Source organism: Tamandua tetradactyla, chromosome 23 (assembly GCF_023851605.1).
Source record: "Tamandua tetradactyla isolate mTamTet1 chromosome 23, mTamTet1.pri, whole genome shotgun sequence".
NCBI classification, from domain to species: domain Eukaryota; kingdom Metazoa; phylum Chordata; class Mammalia; order Pilosa; family Myrmecophagidae; genus Tamandua; species Tamandua tetradactyla.
Genome location: NC_135349.1, coordinates 21,193,172 through 21,206,322, shown reverse-complemented (window position 1 = coordinate 21,206,322; position 13,151 = coordinate 21,193,172). Strand labels below are relative to the sequence as shown.

At 41.5% G+C, this 13,151-nt stretch overlaps 1 pseudogene; it reads right to left on the bottom strand.

The window, feature by feature from the left end:
- Window positions 1-7,320: 7,320 nt before the first annotated feature.
- LOC143666537 (olfactory receptor 5M3-like) lies at window positions 7,321-12,384 on the bottom strand (annotated as a pseudogene).
- Between the last annotated feature and the right edge of the window lie 767 nt (window positions 12,385-13,151).

Sequence of the window (13,151 nt, the reverse complement as noted above, 5' to 3'; positions counted from 1 at the left end):
GGGATGCCTGGATGCCGCGTCCAGCTCTTGAAACCGAGTCAGGAGAGGGGCGTCAAGGTTGACTTAAGAAATCAGCACTCAGGAGACAAGTATGGTTCCATCACTCAGGGCTCCCTGCTTCTTGGGAGTGAGTCCTTTATTAGTTCTTTCTTAGTAGTTCCCCATCTTAGTAGTAGTCATAGTAGTCTTATGTTCTCTTGCCTCCCTTTTGTATCCTCAGAGCTTCCCTTATCTAGCGGGTCACCACCCCCAGGTCACACCCATTTCCTCCCTACCCCCTTGACAGGGGGCAATCTTCCCGGAAACTTCTGCATGCAATAATCCAGGAAGTTTTACTCCCTCCAGCCCGAGGGTAAACAACAATTGCAAATCAACTGGAACATTTGTTAGCTGCTTGCTTAACAGAGCTTATAAAAGAGCTTATAGAAAGGCTTAACCTCATGAATGCCTGCAACTTCTCAAGACAGGGGAAGTAGGGGAATTACTTTATTCTCAGGCACAGATGTCCCTCTGGCTGGGAGGCAACACCTGGAGGCTTCCTACAGGGCCGACTCTGATTCTGTTTCCCTTCTGATGGGGGGACACTCGATCACAGTCATCAGGCCAGTCTGAGCTGTGTCTCTGAAACTGTATAAATGTGGTATGCCGGCTCTGTGTGTGTCTGTCTGTATTTGTGTGTTAGGAATTGTTTTTGTTTTACCAAAGATGGGTCAGGGAGTGTCGACTCCACTTTCTCTGACCTTAAGACACTGGTCTGAGGTCAGGGAAAGAGGTCAGAATCTATCTCTTATTGTAAAAAAGGCAAATGGCAGACCTTCTGCTCAGTCGGGTGGCCCTCTTTTAACATGAGATAGCCTTGGGAAGGAGCTTTTCATCTACCCTTGATTCGGGCCGTCAGGTCAGTCATCTTCCACCCTGACCCGTATGGCCACCTGGACCGGCAGCCCTACATCATGGTTTGGCAGGACCTGTGTGAAAACCCACCTCCATGGGTAAAGCCATTTCTTACTCCTTTTGGTCAACATGACTCTCCCTCTGTACTCCCAATCAAGGTGCCGGGTCCTTCTCAAGCTCCAAAACTCTATCCTTCCTTACTTCCTGCAGTCCTACCAGAATCCCAATCGGATCTACTCCTCTTCGATGCAGGTTCTTCTTCCCCTCCTCTGTACCCTTCAGCTCTGGTACAGGACCCCCCCTTCTCTTAGCTCACCTTCTCCCTCCTCTAGTTCTCTCTCTCTGCCCTCTTCCATTCCCTCTCCACAGGTTCACCAACAGACGATCCCAGATGAACCAGGACCGGCACATAGTACACGAAGCAGACGAGCACAAAACCCATCTGATGTGGCGGTCAATCTCCCCCTCAGACCGTATGGGCCTCCAGTGGATGATAGACACGGGGGAGAAATGCCCGCTCTACAATACTGGCCCTTTTCCTCCTCTGACTTATATAACTGGAAAAATAATAACCCTCCTTTTTCCGAGGCTCCCACTAGGGTGACTGGATTGGTGAAGTCCCTTATATTCTCTCACCAGCCCACTTGGGATGATTGTCAACAACTGGGGACTCTCTTCACTATGGAAGAGCGAGATCAGACCCTCCTGGAAGCCAGGAAGCAAGTTCCCGGACAAGATGGGAGACCCACCCAACTCCAGCATGTCATCGATGATCGGTTCCTGCTGCACCACCTTAATTGGGACCCAAACACCTCTAAAGGTAGGGAGCATCTGTCCATCTATTGCCAGACTCTAGTAGCGGGTCTCCGAGCAGCCACACCCCACCAATTTGGCCAAGGTAAAAGAAATTATTCAGGGAGTGGATGAATCGCCCTCAGTCTTTAAAAAAAAAACAAAAACTAATGGAAGCATACCGTAGGTGTGCTCCCTTTGACCCTCAATCAGAGGATCAAAGAGCCTCAGTGGCCATGGCCTTTATCGGCCAATAAACTCCAGACATTAGATGCAAGCTGTAGTGCTTAGATGGGTTGCAGGACCTAGCCTTGTGAGATTTAGTCAAATAAAAAAAATAATACAGCTAATTAAGGACCAAATTAATTCTGCCCTAAGCAGGCCCATTCAAGTGCATTATCACCGGCTTCATCTCGCTAACCAAGGTATGAAACCAAAATATCTGACTGCTACCCACCCTCTCGGGTAAGAATCCCCACTCCTACAGGAGCAGCATACAACTCGAAAATATGCTTCTAGCTTATGCTATAATTGGTACCGCTGGGTGCAGGGCAAAGCACTGCAAAGGAGGGCCAAAACAATTAAAGGCCATTTTCGAGCTCCTTGAGAAGTATGCCTCATCTTTCATAGAGGTTCACTCTGCAAAAATTCCTCTCCCCAGAAAAACAGAGCCACAAACAACCTGGGGGATGAGGCCTCTACTTCCCCCAGCAAAGGTTAATGCCAAAAGAATGCTGAATCAGCATTCTTCCTCCATCCTTTTAAAAAAACAAAGGGAGGAAATGTTGGGGACAATTAAAATAGCATGTATAAAATCCACCCTCAGCGATGTCGGAAACATGCAACATGGCCACCAGGGCTGAAACAAAGAACTAGCCATTGTCCACTGTGCTAGCCACCAAAGAGGCTCGGACCCAGTAACCATGAGTAATAAGTGAACAGATAAAGAAGCAAAAGTGGCAGCATTAAGGGACCCTATAAACTTGGTCCTAATAACCAAAGAAAACCAGCAACCCCCTGAGACACTATCTGAGGTTACACCCCAAGGAGAGTCGGAAGCCCTAGCTTACATACAGCAGGTCCACCGGCTCACTCACCTGGGGTCAGGGAAACTACAGAAGCTCCTGCAAGACCAGAGGGAATTGTACCCTCTGACAGCCTCAAAAAAGAAAGACCTGGCAGATCGCATAGCCAGAGAATGTCAGGCATGCCAAATTATAAATGCCTACCCCACCAAAGCTCCTAATGGAAAAAGACTAAGGGGAACTCGACCTGGGCAGTTCTGAGAAGTCGGCTTTACTGAAATCAAACCTGCAAAATATGAACTTAAATACTTACTAGTTTTTATATACACCTTTTCAGGATAAGTTGAAGCCTACCCAACTAAGAGAGAAACGGCCCAGGTCATAGTCAAAAAAATTATGGAAAAAAATTTTCCCCCGTTTGGTCTACCAAAAATAATAGGGTCAGATAATGGACCCACATTTATAGCCCAGATAAATCAGGGTGTGGCCAGGATATTGGGGATTAATTGAAAATTGCATTGTGCATACAAACCCCAAAGCTTAGGACAGGTAGAAAAGATAAACAGGACAATTAAAGAGACCCTAACAAAATTAGCTATAGAGACTGGCTTGAAGGATTGGACCATGCTCCTGCCTTATGCCCTGTTCAGGGCCAAGAATACCCCCTCTGCTCTCATGTATAATCTAACCCCGGTGTTGGCTGTTAATGTATTTAATATTTTGCTTGTCTCCCCATGGTTAAAATAAGTCTGAAAAATAGCAGCATAATCTGTTGGCTGTTTATATTTTTAAAAACTTTCCTGTGTTATAAATATTATATACTTTTAATGATCCCAACTATGTAACCTCTATGCTCTATAAGGTGATTATTTATATATATAGCAACATGGCCCAGTGATATTATATAGTTTCCCAATGGAAAAGTTATTGAATAACTTTTGCATTAGTTTAACACTACCAGAAAAATGTTGAGCCAACTATAAACACTCAATTTTATATGTTTTCCAAATTATACTTATACTGCTTTTAACACTGTATTACATGCCAATAGTTTCCCAATCACATAGCAATCAACAAACCAGTCAATTACAGGCCGCAATAAATTAAGACTTAAAGGAAATAAAAAAAAAATCTGTCACGGCCCTTCAGAACTCTCTAACCTCCCTTTCAGAAGTAGTTCTACAAAACAGGCGAGGACTTGACTTACTTTTCCTTAAAGAGGGGGGACTATGTGCAGCTTTAAAAGAACAGTGCTGTTTCTATGCAGATCACTCTGGTGTTGTTAAAAAGTCTATGACAAAACTCAGAGAGCACCTTCGTGAAAGACAAAAAGAACGAGAGGCACAACAGGGGTGGTTTGGATCTTGGTTTACTAAGTCCCCCTGGTTGACAACGCTATTATCTGCTCTCACTGGGCCTTTAATTGTGTTACTTTTAATAATAACTATAGGACCATATATTCTAAATAGAATTATACAGTTTTTACAAAGGCAGATTGGAAATGTCAAATTAATGCTCACCAGACAACAGTACTCAGTATTAAATAACCCAGAAAATCTCTAAGATTAGAGATATGTACAAAAAGGAGTGGGGAATGTGAAGAAGGATTTTATAAAGCTTAACAGTAGCTAATTTTTCTTGCTTAATTTAGCTATTTACATATATTTTTAGCTTCTGAATAACAGAAATATCCAGCAAAAGCATTTGTGTCATTTTATATTCATTGCTATGCATCTGATAAGAATTGTAGAGAAAAGAGTCAGGGGCCCCATCAGGCTGAAGAAAAACAACCTGGGACTTTCCTGGGGTGGTTATCTGCTTCTCGCAACCCCCATGACTCCTGGCACCTTATCTGCTTCTCACAACCCCCATGACTCCTGGCGCCAGAAATACTTGTTGTGAAACTGTTCGTTATCTACTTCCTGCATAAAGCAGAACCTGTAACTCATGTTCAACCCTCAAACCCCTCCCCCCCTTATCCTGGCCCTTAAAAGGCTTCCCCAAACCCAGGCTCAGGGCTCTCTGTTCCTGCGTGTTCAGTGAGCCCCATGCATGTGTGGTAAATAAACCCCTTGCGTGTTGCATGAGAAAACATCTCTTGGAGTCCTCCTTTGCATGGCAAAACTCTCGAATTCTTACATAATCTCTTTTTTCCCCACTAGAGTTACCTTGTCCCTGGCTATTATTTCCTGGCTGTGTCATCTTTATGCTATTAACTATTTCCCTTTACTATTTTCTTCCTACACAACAAGAACACAGTTTCTTTATTTTTCCTAAACTCCCTTCTGTTATTGCCCCATCTGGCCTCACTGCATTGTCATGGAAAACTGTTTTCAATTCAGAACTTTCTTCACTACTTTTCCCTCAATGTCTCCCATCTCACTATGGGGAGTCTGCTTTAGACTCTTCTCTGCTTTATCCACAAGGTTTTTTTTTTCCTTTAAAATACAATTAACTCAAACTTTATTAGAACCTTATTTTAGCAATGACACCCTAATGATGTTTTCAACACATGAACATACAAACATACATACATACATACTCCTCTTTTTTTATTCTTAACCAGATCCTGGTTATATACCACAGGATGACTATAGGCATGCATGCATTTCCTGAGAGAACAAAGTTCTTATCTTTCAGTGTTCTTCCTTTGTACTTAAAATAACCATTTGGGGTAAACAAACATTCTCTTCCTCCTAGACTGTCTTACATAAAGCAGCTTACTGCCGCCACCACCCTAATGCCATCTACTCCCAAGTAGTTCCACAGGTCTTATGTTAATCCTATCTCCTACATTTAATCATTGATGGTTAAGACTTAAGACCATTTCTGTCTTAAGTCTCTTCTCTCATGGACTTTAAAGTTCAGTAAGTTAATATTCTTATACATAGAGTTCATAGAAAAATAATTATTTCAGCAAAAATGATATGTTTACCCTAACAGAAAAATAGATGATATAAACACAATTAAGGTAATTCAAATGACCAAGACTCATGTAATGTTAAACTTCACTAGTAATACTCAAGGGTATCTAAATTAAAATAAAATATTACTACATATTACAAATAGACAAAGTTTTATAATCTATGGTGAGAACATAGAAATGTGAGTACTTTATTCAATATTCTTTGTTAGGTTTCTAGAATTCTTGAAACAGAGATGTTTGTATTTGTAGAGACTAAATGGTTGTAGAAGATCAAGAGAAATTAGGAACCAGGAGTAGGCAGAAGAGAGGATAACTGGAGCTGTCTGCTTGATTTCTAATATGTGTAGCCTTTGAATCTTGAGATTGCCTGAGTCCACTGTTTAAAACTTCTTTGGAGAGATCTAATGCAACCATGCTTAGGCAGAAAGTATGACATATATGGTCTAAACTGTGCTTTAAAAGTCAGATATAAAATGTATAACAAGGTACAAATGAGCATGCTAGTACTACTACAGGACAGCTAGTTTTTATTTCCACCAAACAAAACCCTAAATTAAAACAAAAAACACAGAGAAGAAAAAGAATAAATATATATCTACATGTCCCAAAAATATTATGGAAGTAAATTGCTGAAATCTAACTAAGGAAGCACATTTCAAATTTCAGAACATTGGTAAGAAAATATCTTCACCTTTTAAAAACTACTATAAAGTTGAATATTAAAAGGAAAACATAGGATATTGTGTTAATTTGCAGGTTGCTACAATACAATATACCAGAAATAGAATGACTTTTATAAAGGGAATGTAATAAGTTATAAATTTGCAATTCTAACTCTATAAATATGTCCAAATTAAGGCACCAACAAGACGTTACTTTTACTCAAGAAAGGCTAATGTGTCAGGAACACCTCTGTCACCTGGAAAGGCATGTGGTTGGCATCAGCTGGTCCTTTGCTTCTGGGCTCCATTTCTTTCACCCTCTGTTCCTGTGGGGATTCCTCACTTTACTTCTCTGGGGCTTGATTTCTTCTTTTGGCTTCCCTTGGCTGTCTCCAGATTCTGGTTTTCTTAACATCTCATATTGACATCTGCTGGCCTCCAAGCATCTCAAACATCCATGTCTCTGTTTTCCAAGTGTCAGCATCTGTGTCAGCTCTGCTCTGAAGTTTCTGTCCACTCTCTGTTGGATCTGAGCTCTCTCTAAATGTTCACTCTTTTAAAAGACTCCAGGTAACTAATTAAGACCCACCCTGAATGGGTAGAGTCCCAACTCCATCTAATTAAAAGGTCACACCCACAATTGGGTGTGTGCCATCTCCATGGATGTAACCTAATCAAACATATCCAACCTGCAATACTGAATTGGAATTAAAAGAACTGGCTGTTCCCACATGATTGGGTCAGGATTAAAACATGGCTTTTCTGGGGCACATATTACTGTCAAACAAGTACATATATTAAATAAGTTCATAAGTAAAATAAGTTTAGTTAATTTGTATACATTTGAAAATAAAAACTCATGACATACATAGTTATTATAATTAATGTTGCTGAAATAGATTTTTTAACACATTTCAACTAAAATATTCCATTGTTAGGGATATTGTCATCAATTATAACAGTGGTTTACAATGCATTGGTACTCAATTTAAGCATTTGTAAATAATAACATATAATTCAGAGTTAATATATATTCTAGGTGCAAGAACAAACAATTATTCTTTTTAAAGCAGCACTATAAAGGTGGAATAGTCAAATATCAAAGGGCCATGACTAAAAATTCTCTATCACAAAATAAACACTAAATTTAATACTGTATTGAAAAATAAACATGGTATATACATTCTCAACACATTGTTTGTCATTTCAGATTCCACAGTACTAGTGTGCTGGATTTACAACATGTTTCTCTTGCTTATTATATCATTATTCTCTTTTCAATTACCTATTATTTTTCTCTACTCACTGAAAATATAAGCATCATTTTCCCTCAACTTATCCAGAAGAAATTATTAATCCTATCAATTTTATTGGACTATGCATTTCATTGTACCTGGTAAATTTATTTAGTTAAAAATGTTCTGCTTATTGCTTTGCTCATGGTCCCTTTTATGCCTTTATCCCTAAGACTATAGATCTTGGAGTTCAACAACTGTGGTGTAAAACACAACCATCACTTTTCCCTGCTCAACAGACTCCTAAGTTGGGTTTCTAAGATATGCGAAGAAGAGAGTTCCATAATATGGTGAAGGTGGTCAGGTGGGACCTGCATGTGGAGAAGACTTTCTTTCTTCCTTCTGAAGAATGCATTTTTCAGATGGCAATAAGGGTAAATATGTAGGAGATAATAATGATTAATAAGGAATAAGAAAAGTTGAGACCTGCTAATGCATGCATGGTGTACTGTATAATAAATGTCTTTGCACAGGCCGTTTGGATGAGGGCTAGGTCTGCACAATAGACGTGATGAATCTCAATGTTATCATAAAAGTACAAACCATGGGTCCAAAGTGTGAAGATGAGGCTAATAAAGAAGCCACATATATAAGGGAAAGACATCAGTTGAATACAGAAAGTCCTTGACATTCTGCTGCCATAGAGTAGGGAGCTACTGATTGCCATGTATTGGTCAAAGGCCGTCACAGCAAGGGTGAAGACCTCTACATGGACAGAGGCAAAGAAGAAGAAACATTACACAATGCAACCAGGATAGGAAATGGTTTTGATCTCAGATAGCAGGTCTTCCAACATATTAGGTGTAATGTTGGAGGAGAACCACCCACTGGCAAAAGATAAATGGATGAGAAAAGAGTACATGGGGCTGTTGAGCTGGGGACTGGCCCTGATTAATAGGATGATGCCACTATTTCCAACCAAGGTGATAATGTAGACCAGTAAGAAAACCATAAGAAAAAGGAGTTGTAATTCAAGATGACTAGTTAATTCCAAAAGAATAAACTGTGTCACATCAGTAAAATTTGAGCCCTATGGCCATGGCAAATAAAACCTGCTTCCTGAAACTATGGATCCTTAGTCTCAGCCTCTTCTAACTTCATGGAACATTCCTGGAGATCTGTGGCTTCATTCCTGGTTTTTGTGCTACATTTCTGGGGGCTCATCCGGGATATGAGGCAGGTGTACTGTCACCTCCCTTGCCCATGGGAGTGACGGGGCCCTGACTGGAGACCCAATGGAATCCAGTGCCAGCAGCGAGACATTTCCACATCTCTTGAATTCCTGAACTCCCTGGATGGGGCGCTTGTCACTGCCAGAGTGGCAATGGATCCGGGACAGTTTCTGGAACCAGGTTTCTGGGAGCACCACCCATCTGTCTGGTAAGCACCTGGGTGCAACAGTTTCAGCCCACTCATAAAAGGCTAGGGGGGTCTGAGTGGAAGGGGAGCCTGATCACCTCCCAGACTCCCCAAATACTGGTCTCCAGTTGGAGGACCAGGGAAAATGGAAGTCTTCAGGTTCAGTTCTGGAAAAGGCAGTGTAGGGGGAATGTTGGAATGTGTGTGTGTGTGGAATTGTGTGAATGAAAGGAATTCCTGGGCTGGGCAACAGGCCATGGGTGAGTTCGGATTCTGCAAGCTTGTGGCTTAGGGTGAGCAATGCTGAAAGGGGGGGCTGGCTGGGGTTTAGGTGCCCAATGTCTCCTTGGGGGAGAAGCCAGACTGAACTCTATGCTGTTTGTCTGCAAGCCCTCCCACTAATCATTGATGCCATAGATGTGAGAGGTGAAGTCAGTAAGACACAGTTGAAATGCATGATTTCTAATTTTACAAGAGGCTTTCAGTAATGACTGGGGAATAAAGCTGACCCCTGACTGACTTAGGAAACTGTATGAATTAAAGTGGACCACTTTTAGGAAGAATCAAAAGAAGACATTTTCTTATATTACAGCTTATCATTACTCTGACTTATAAATTAAATCTTACACATTTCAGAGTAAAAGGAAAACATCTATGTAAGTGTTTTAAAATTGATTTCATGAAAAGAATCTCTTCTGTACGTACAATTAAAGTTGCCATTGTATAACCTTGGTAAAACAAACAAAACAGTTAAAATGTGCACTCTAGCTGGGAGGACTGGCTATCCTCTCAGAAGGAGGTGTACTTTAATAAAAATATATAGGTCCCAGGAAGCTCCTCTTGGTCCCTAGTCAGTTTCCAGAGGACCAAACTGGGCCTAGTCACATAAGCTAGTTGGAATTTGGCCACTAGTATGTGAAGTTATCATAAAAAGAAGAAAGAGAGAAAAAAAATCTTATGAGAGAGAGACAGTACCTCATCAAAGTCTTATGCTTTGCTATGTATTTTAACTAAGGAGACTGAATGCTGTCCCCAAAATTGCTATGGATTTTTACTGAGAGTTATAATGCTGCTTCTGAAATTCTCCAGCACTTCTCTTCAGGTGGTAATGCCATCTTACCTGGTGATGTAACTATGCTCTATTTTTAAAGAATTTTTGTTGTTATCTTTCAATTATTTTCTTTACTTACTTTCCTGACAAAATCTATTTTTATGAAACTGAAGTCAGTGTTGTCCACGAATCCAAACCTATAAATTAAGTGGCCCCAAATATCACGTTGTCTTTTATGCACAAAATTGACACTGGGAGCAGGATTCACATTTCGGCATGGCTTCATAGTAGTAGAGGTCAATGAGACAAGTTTTAAAAATTTATGCAGTAACTGTGGAGTATGTTTTTCTAAGTATTGTGATGCTTTATTAGGACCATACTTGATGCATTGGAAGTTGCTGTTTTCTTGTCTTTTTGTATGTAGAATTGTTTTAGATTTAAATATTTTGTCTCCCTGGGTTATACTTTCTGGTGCTTTAAGACATTTGGGAATTTTTTTACGTCAGTAGGCCCTCTTCAAAGTTTACTTAAAGTAACTTTGTAACTTTAATTAACAATAAGCCATGGGCTTTTAACATAGATTAGGAAATAATGTCATTTTTTTTTAGGGAAAAAGACCTTCTAAACTTAAAATAAAAAAAAACAAGAAATCCCAGGGTGGGATAATTTACCTTATTCCTCACTTGCAGAGGAATGAGCAAAATGCATGGGACCCTGTAAAAATTAGGAAAATAAAATAAAACAGGAAAAGCCTATGAAAAGGAATTGGTAGAATTACAGGAAAAACTGTAAGTACTGCAGGATCAAAATTTTGTTTTTGAAGAAATTGTTTTAATTATCAATCAATAGCTGAGAGGGCCACAGTCCATATAGCCCAATATAAATATAAGAAAGATAAGATAAAATAAAGGAAAAGTACATATGGTATTAACCACTACCACTGTGATTAGAAGAACCCTGATAAGTAGATTACAATGTATAGAATAAAGCAGATAATAGAAACATTTTAAATAAAAAATGTTTGTCAGGAAAAGAAAAAATATATTAATTATCTGGATGGTCAAAGATGCTAATGCAGGGGCTGAAGGAGTGGTGTTGGACTATGCAGATTGTATGAAATTTATAAAAATTGGCACCAACCCCATCATATAGACTGCTTTTTAAAGGTTTAATCAGCAAACTGGAAAAAGTTCTATCTTTCTGGCATTGGTTGCACAAAGGTGTAATAAGCAATGCCCTGCTGACACTGTGTCTACAAAACAATCAACTCTGGTATACTTCATAAAATGGCAAAGCTGGAAAATGTGGGAAACTGGAATACAGGGAAAGGAAAAGCCAAAATGAAGAAACAACAAAAATTTTTATATGTTCAAATTTCGGTTGTGCATTAACTGGAGTGTTTTTAGTATTGAAAATTATTCTAACAAATTTAATTTTAATTATAACTGTGTATGCCTGAGGTGGTGACTTGAGTTTGAAGGATATAAAGGTTATTTTCTTTGCTGAGGGGAAAAAGAATAGTTTTGTCCTAACATGAAATTAATGGCCATTGCAGAATGAAAAATGTGGGACAATGCCTGAATGAATATAGTAAGTTATCAAAGGTTTGTAGAGAGGAAATTATGGTCAAAGTTAAGAAAAGTTTTAAATGAACTAAAAGGAGAGGTATTAAAAACAGTACCCAAACTCTTTAGCACCTACCCTCCCTTACCTGAGGTCAAATCAGGAAACATGGTATGGGTAAAAAGCTGTGAAGATGAAAAAAATTTTAAACAAGAGGCTCCCTTCAGTCTTAATAGAAAGATTCTTACCATGTTGTTTTAGTAATCCCAACAGCTTTCAAAGCCATAAGGAGCATCCTATAAATTCAGCACTCTCAGGTCAAAAGGGCCACTGAGACCACCCCTGATCCTGAACACCTGAGATTCACTATCCTCTATGAACCACTGTGCCCTTCTTCACTGCAGCTGTGATGAGCTGACCAGCCCATGACTGAGGCCAGAGTGGCCATCATTGCCCTGCTCTAGCTCACTGGAATCAGCTAGTCAACACACGGCTGAAGCCTGAGGAGACCTCTGAGCCCTACTTCAGTCACCCTGGAAACTGACTGATCTACACAGGGCCAAAAATTAGAAAATCAACACATGGACATCCCGGCCTGCTGGGTCTGTGGACTAACTGTCTTTTCTCATTTTTTATTTGTCTTTCATTTAGCAGTTTCAGCCCTCCTGGAAATAGGTCTCCTGGAGTTCTTCCTGAAAACCAACTTTACTCTAATTTGATGGATTTCCTCTTACCTGGATAACTTCCCCCTTCCTAGCTGCTCAGTGTGTGTGTCTGCACTAATATTATAAAAAGGATTTTAGGGTAGAAAGTAAGTTACTGGCCCTCCTCTCCCCTCTTTTGTCCGCTGGCCCGCTGCGTGGTGCCCACGCCCCGCAGCAGCGGACCCGCCCGCCCTCCTCTCCCCTCTTTTGTCCGCCGGCCCACCGCGCGGTGCCCACGCCCTGCAGCAGCGGACCCGCCTGCCCTCCTCTCCCCTCTTCCGCCTTCACCGGCTCCTCCGCCACCAGCCTCGACAGCCTTGCCACCCTCACCTTTTCTCCTCCAGAACAGCTACTGGGGGAGTGGAGATAATACAGAGCAGCTCCCAGAGCCACGAGGGAGATCAAAGGGATGGCGTACCCCATCCTGGAACGGCTGACTATCTGGGAGAACCAGCTCCGGTGAGATCACCAAGGGGCACGGGCTTTCCTGGGTGGGATGGCAAGCGACCGGAGTCCCTCCCTTCCACCTTCGCAGGCCAGCTGGTAGAATTGGACAGGCAGTCCCCTTAGGCCGTGGCGGCTGGAGGCCCCCCGGACCAACTGAGAGAGTTGGGTCGGAAATCCCCAGACTGTGGAGAACAGTGACCAGGGGATCCCTTCCAAACACGTGACTCCCCCGTCCAGCTGGGAACAGTGCACTCTCCCGGGCTGCGACAGCTGGCGCCCTCCCGCCACGCTTGGCGCCCCGGGCTGACTAGCTAATTCGGCCGGACGCTCCCCCGTGCTGCGGTGGCCGGCGACCCTCCTCGCATTCGGAATCCCAGGCCGGCTGGCACTCTTCCAAGATGCTTCGGCTGCCGAACCTCCCCTACGGCAAGAA